The sequence below is a fragment of the Cervus elaphus genome, chromosome 23, assembly GCF_910594005.1.
Source record: "Cervus elaphus chromosome 23, mCerEla1.1, whole genome shotgun sequence".
In the NCBI taxonomy this organism is placed as follows: Eukaryota; Metazoa; Chordata; class Mammalia; order Artiodactyla; family Cervidae; genus Cervus; species Cervus elaphus.
The window spans coordinates 77,646,871-77,653,627 of record NC_057837.1 but is presented as its reverse complement, the minus strand read 5'-3'; the positions used below and the strand labels follow the sequence as shown (position 1 = coordinate 77,653,627).

The 6,757-nt window shown below is 46.6% G+C and overlaps 1 long non-coding RNA gene across 1 annotated transcript; it reads left to right on the top strand.

Moving 5' to 3' along the window:
• Nucleotides 1–950: 950 nt before the first annotated feature.
• LOC122682114 lies at nt 951–3,637 on the top strand. Its single transcript, XR_006337222.1, has 3 exons — nt 951–1,190; nt 1,961–2,128; nt 2,285–3,637. It is a non-coding gene; the product is annotated as an uncharacterized LOC122682114 (long non-coding RNA).
• Nucleotides 3,638–6,757: the final 3,120 nt, after the last annotated feature.

Below are 6,757 nucleotides of genomic sequence, written 5' to 3'. Positions count from 1 at the left end.
AGTGAATAAAGTGTGAAAACAAGCAATGAGTGAAGCAGTGCTGACGGAGGACAGCAGAGAGTGTGGAGACTGTGGCTCACCAGTAACCGTGGCCCCATCTGCAAGGTGCAGCGAACACTTGGCTGTGTACAGCCTGACGTTTCCACGTGGGAATATGGAGCCAGTATGGCCAAGCGCCAAGTGTTTCAAGGGAAACCAGAAACTTCTGTATTTATGTGAAATGTCTTGATTTTGAAACCATTAAACCACTGCTGATCAAAAATCCACATTGGCTGCCTACATATGTGGTGCATGCAAGTGTGCTTACTCGCTCGGTCATGCCTGGCTCTTTGTGACCCCCTCGGACTGTAGCCCGCCAGGCTCCTCTGTCCATGGGATTTTTCAGGCAAGAATGCTGGAGTGGGCTGCCATTTCCTCCTCCAGGGGATCTTCCTGACTCGGGTTGAACTCACATCTCCTGTGTCTCCTGCCTTGCAGGCAGATTCTTTACCCACTGAGCCACCCAGGATGCCCCTCCCTAGGGGGGAAGCTGCCATCTGTGACCTCTGACCTAGGCCACAAATGCTTCCAAAGGGGTTTCACAGAACCCCAGATTTCTGGGAAAGCTGACAGGCCTTCTGAGAGCGGCAGCTGAAGAAGTAAACTTGGCCTTTGAGTGTTTCTGTGAAACGAATGGCATTTTCTTATTTAGGTTCCTGAGACGATTTTATTTCAGGGTGAGTTCCTTTCTCTTCTCATAACTCTCAATTCCACCCTCACATTTATGCTGTGCCCGGGCATCTTTCCGCCACGCTGGAGCAAACATCAAAAGTAAATATTGGCAGAACATTGGTTTTACTGTGACCCAGATAAGGAACAGCCTAAAACGGAAATAGCGAGATTTTATTGTTCCTCCCACAACTTCCCTCCTCACTGGACTCCCTCGGTATTTACTTATTAATTTCACTTCATACAAAGTCTTGGTGTTAATTTGGTTGCCAACAGGTCGGGGCCTGAACAGCTCCAGGAGCTCCAGGCTATAAATAACCCCACAAACAGCGCCCCCTGGAGTTGTGTCACGGCTGCCTACACGTGTTTATTCAGATGATCATCTCATTCTCATCGATGGGGCAGAGGAATCCTTTTTGCTTCAACAAATGTTTTCTGCTTTGTGAAAGTAACATGAGCACATGGAGAAACATTGAGACAGGGTAAGAGTTGTGGGGCAAACTGTCTTCCTTCTGCCTTCCTCTGATCTTTCCCCGTTCCTGTCTCCAGAAGCTCCCACTGTTGCCCATTTCTTGTGTGTGCTTTTAACTGTCCATACGAATTCTCTCGATCTCTCTGTCTTTCCAGCTCTATAGTATATCACACACACACATCCATCCATATATGTAATGTAGTATCTCTTCCTCTGTTTCCCATGTTTTTCTAACATTTCTTTTTGTACCAATGGTTTACACAAGGCACCGGCCAACGACGGTTTTCTCAGGACATATCTATCCTGCTGCCTGTGTCTGTACAGCCTGCAAGCTAAGAATGGTTTTTACGTTCTCTTACATTTTTAAATGGTTCAAAACAAATCGAAAGAAAGATAATACTTTATGGCCCATGAAAATGATATGAAATTCAAAGCATCCGTGAGTAAAGCTGTACTGGGACCCCGTCCTGTCCGTGTGTTTGCTGCCCTCCGTGGCTGCTTTCACGCTCAGACGGCGTCCTTGAGGAGGTGCAGCAAGGGCCATGTAGCCCACAAAGCCCCAAGGATTTACTATGTGGCCCTCTACATAGTAGAGGTTTATATTGTGCACGTTCTGCGTTTTTCACGTAACCAGAGCTCCTGGAAGTCTTCTGTTCTCAGCACGTGCAGATGGTTCCTGACTTTGTTTAACTTCCGATTTTTTGATTTCATGATAGTGTAAAAGTGAAACGCGTTCAGTCGAAACTGTGATTCTGATTTTGAATTTTGATCTTTTTCCAGGCTCATGATATGCGGTCCAATCTTCTCTCGTGATGCTGGGCAGGGCAGTGAGCCATAGCTCCCAGTCGGCCCCACAGTCACCAGGGAGAACTGCTGATACACTGACAGGCGTTCTGGACCCAGACAACCATCCTGTTCTTCCCTGTCAGCACGGTGTCAATAGATGACGTGAGATGTTTAACATTCTATTATTAAATGGGCTTTGTGTTAATTGAGTTTGCCCAACTCTAGGCTAATGTAAGTGTTCTGAGCACGCTTAAGGTAGGCAAGGTTAAGCTGTGGATAATAGGTTAGATGCATAAACTGTATTTTCTTCTTTTTAAGGCTGCACTGCATGGCCTGTGGGATCTGACCAGGGACTGAATCCTGGCCACTTGGAGGGGATTCCCTTCAGTGCACCTTTCACTTAACATTTTCAACTTACAATGCGTTCACTGGGACGTAACCTTATTGTAAGTTGGGGAAGATCTGCGTTGATTGACCTCATTCTTGTTAACAAAGGCTCTAGCACCTCTCATTGCATCGCTGGGCCATCACTGATCCAGTTCTTAGGACAGACCCCTGAAATTCTTGTATAAATGAAAAGAGTTCATGCCTCAGGACAGTTTGAAAATTCCTGACAAGTACAAGAAATCCCAAGTTGTCTCTCTGTTTATAATTTATATCTTGTTCTTTGAGAAACGGGATTTGTGGCAGCTTACAACAGGAGGGGCAGACCCAGTAAAACTGTAAAACTGTTAAGACAGAGGTGAAATACCAGGAAAGGATTGGAGTCGAGATGCCTGCTCCTCCTGGCTTAGGAAGCCTGGATTATATTTGAGCTCGAAGCTTTATTTGATTCATATTTGCAGATGATGCAGAAATCTTTGTGGATGTTTATTTTCCTCAAGAAGGAGGTTGAAGGCAGAAGGCCTCTGAGAAGCTGGAAAAAATGCCAATCAGAGTAACAGAAAAGTGTTTCCTACCCTTACAATTGCCAAATCTTGAAGTAAATGAATTATAATTAACTATTTTTCTTTAACTTACATAATTTTGTAAAAACCTTAAACATGGTTGTTTCATCTGGAGAAAAAATACCCATGAATTCATGGTTCTGATGAATTAGTAATGTGTGTGCTTTTTCAAATGTGTGTAAATACGTAATAAATACTAAAAAGTTTTTGAAAGCACAACTTTATCCACATACCACCTACAATAATCTTGAAAACCAATAGAGGTGCTTGTGCTAAACATTTGAAAATGCTGGGGTGTCAGACACCGGTGGTTACCATGTCTATTGCCATTTCTTCCTTCCTTTCCACTGATGGAACCCTGTATTTGTTCTGCTGGTCATGTACCCAGGCCTAGGAAATAAACCACATTTGATTTAAAGCAATTATCGCCCTCCTATTCTCCTGGACACATGATTGGTCTAGAGGTAGTCATTTGACCCAGTTCTGGCCAAAGGGAAACTCTGCTGGGGGCTTCTGGGAAAGGATTTCCTCTCTGATAAGAAAGAGGCATATGAGGAGAGATCTGTTTGCCTCTTTTCTTCCTTTCCTGATTTGGATGTAATTGTGTGAAGAGGTGATGAGTGAGCTGTGGCAACCATCTTGTGACATTGGGTGAACAGCCTAAGGACAAGTTGCTGATTTGCAGTTGAAGGCAAGGAGCATTGGTCCTTTATGATCACCCTGAGATTCCAAATATACCCTAGGGTCTCCAGTCTCCAGAAGTCTTTAAAAAAACAATAAATGCTATTATTATCTAAACTGCTATTGTGGAGCCTCTGAAAACTGTCTTAACAGATCCAATTGGCTTTGTCCTTTAGAGCTGGACTCCAAGAGCCAACAGATTCAGGGCCATATTCCAGTTCCACCAAGTATTCTGCTATCCTGGCAAGTGGCTTAACTTTTCTAAGACTTAGTTTTTCTGATCATAAAATATTTATCTTTTGCAGTGATTTTTTGAGGAAAAAAAATTAAAATTCATTTAGAGCACTGGGAACATGAAAGTACTGTTAGTATTAGCATCAGTATTATTTCTTTAGTATTCATATTCTCCTCTAAGAAGGTGGGACAGAGACAGGAGGTTCACAGTACCTAACTAAAGACCACCAGCCTAGCACAAGCAGAGAAGTTGATCTGAGTGTCAGAACGGACCACAAGCTGCAGATGAGTCAGCGCTTCATGGGACAAGCTTAGTGGAAGCCTTGGGGTCTAGACTACCAGTGTGATAGGCAGATTCCTGGCTGTGAACTCTCTGGTTCAGGATTCGTGACTCACACTTTCCAGGAGCACAGATTCTACGTTTGGTCATCTCATCTTTTTAAAGGATGTGGGAAGCTGTCCTGGGTCCAGTGGCTTGGAGGCAGTGGCCTGGGGGCTATTTACGTAAGAGACTGGAAAGATTCAGGGGCAAGGTCGTCACTGCCTTATGTTTGGTTTACAGAGCAGCTGTTGGCCGTGTCTATAGCAGCCTGAGTGAAAGGAAATAGACCGGGAGGTATAGCATGAGCTGAAGGAGCATTAGATGGTGAGTCAGTAAACTCGTGACTCCAGCGTGTGACCCAAGGAAGCTTCTTCTTAGTTCCAGACCTCAGTGTCTCCCTATGTACAGTGGGGCTCCAGAGCAACCTAAGGTCTTATGAGAGATAGAAATGCATTTGGCAGCAAGGAGGTGGAAATGCAAGTGACTGATGCTCAAACAAGCAAGGGTTTATTTTTCCCCATAATAAGAAGTTCAGAGGGAGACAGTTGGTCTTGACTTAGTGGCTCAAGAAAATCAGGGCTCTTGCAGGCATCTCTGCAGTTCTCTCGGCTTCCTCGTCATGGTTTCAGGTTAGATGCTCAGTCCTTCTAATGATAGGAAGAGAGGTTGCACCATCCACTCTGTCCCCTTTGCCCCAAAGTGAAAGATTTCCCTGCATGCCAGGAACTCCCCTTACATTTCTTTTGGCAGATCTGGCCACGTGATGGATCACATGCCTGAGCCAGCTGCCAAGGACGCTGGGAAAGTGAGGGCACGGTCACTGTTGCGGAAGGTGAGAAGGAGACGGGAATGCGTGTGGGTTTGCCGAGCACAGGGTCTCAGGGCTGCAGACCCCTGATCCTGGCCCCCGAGGTCTCGGGCGTCCAGAGACACTGTTGTCCTCCTGCGGCCCTTCCGGCGACAGTGGAAGCTGAGAGAACAAGACCTGGTTTCGAATCCTGCCTCCAACACGGGCTCTTAGTAGGACTGTGGGAAAGTCCTTGCATGTCTGAGATTTCACATCTCCAACAGGATGGACTATAAAATCCAGCTCCTCCCCAGGGCTTCAGGGCCCTCTGCAGTCACATAGCACCCCATACACCAAAGGGCTCCACCTTTGGACCCAAACTGGGTTGACAGCTCCGCAGTTGCCTTTTTGAAATCCTTACTGATTTCAGAACAAGTGCCCTGCATTTTCATTTTACATCTGGCCCTGATAATCCCATAGCAGGGTCTGTATAGTTTGTCAGACCCTGTGTGAATTACCCATTTGCCCACTTGTATATAGTCCAGGTCTTTGGGCTGAAAATGACAAACAGACCCGGCTCTAAAGAGTTTAAGAAAAAAGTGAGAGACAGTGTGTGTGAGAATGTATAGGTTTATGCAAATGGGACTTCCCTCATGGCTCAGACGATAAAGTGTCTGCCTGCAATGCTGGAGACCTGGGTTCGATCCCTAGGTTGGGAAGATTCCCTGGAGAAGGAAATGGCAACCCACTCCAGTACTCTTGCTTGGAAAATCCCATGGACAGAGGAGTCTGGTAGGTGTCAGTCCATAGGGTCGCAAAGAGTTGGACACGACTGAGCGACTTCCCTTTCACTTCATGCAAACTGAAATTCTTGAGATGGGTTCAGCTTCAGGAGTGGCTGGATCCAGATGTGTACCTGCTCTTTAGGAGCCATGTCCCTTCCAGCTCTCAGCTCTCTTTCCTTCTGTGTCAGTTATGGTCACCCTATAGTCCCAGGAACGCAGGCTGCCACTCTGCCAGGTCAGCAAGCCAAGTGGATAAAAGCTGACTTTCCTATGTTTTCCCAGCATCAGTCTGGGGTTGACTTGGGTTGGCCTGACTTGGGTCCCATGCCCATCCCAGAATGAATCCCTAGGAATGGGGGTGGAATACACTCATTGCCCAGGCCTAATACACATATTGCTCTTGTTGGGGAGACAACCCACTTCCCCTTGAGCCATGTGGAATGATAATGGGAAGGAGTGGTTCCCAGAAGAGGGGAGGGGGATGGACAGTGGTCAGGTACAAACAACAGTTGGCTACTGAACGCCCCCCGCCCTCCCCGCCCGCAACTATCCCTGTTCCAAGGCCTCCTTTATATGTGCTTCAGTTCAGTTCAGTTCAGTTCAGTCGCTCAGTTGTGTCCGACTCTTTGTGACCCCATGAATCGCAGCATGCCAGGCCTCCCTGTCCATCACCACCTCCCGGAGTTTACTCAAACTTATGCCCATCGAGTCGCTGACGCCATCCAGCCATCTCAGCCTCTGTCGTCCCATTCTCCTTCTGCCCCCAATCCCTCCCAGCATCAGGGTCTTTTCCAATGAGTCAACTCTTTGCATGAGGTGGCCAAAGTATTGGAGTTTCAGCTTCAGCATCAGTCCTTCCAATGAACACCCAGGACTGGTCTCCTTTAGGATGGACTGGTTGGATCTCCTTGCAGTCCAAGGGACTCTCAAGAGTCTTCTCCAACAACACAGTTCAAAAGCATCAATTCTTCGGTGCTCAGCTTTCTTCACAGTCCAACTCTCACATCCATACATGACCACTGGGAAAACCATAGC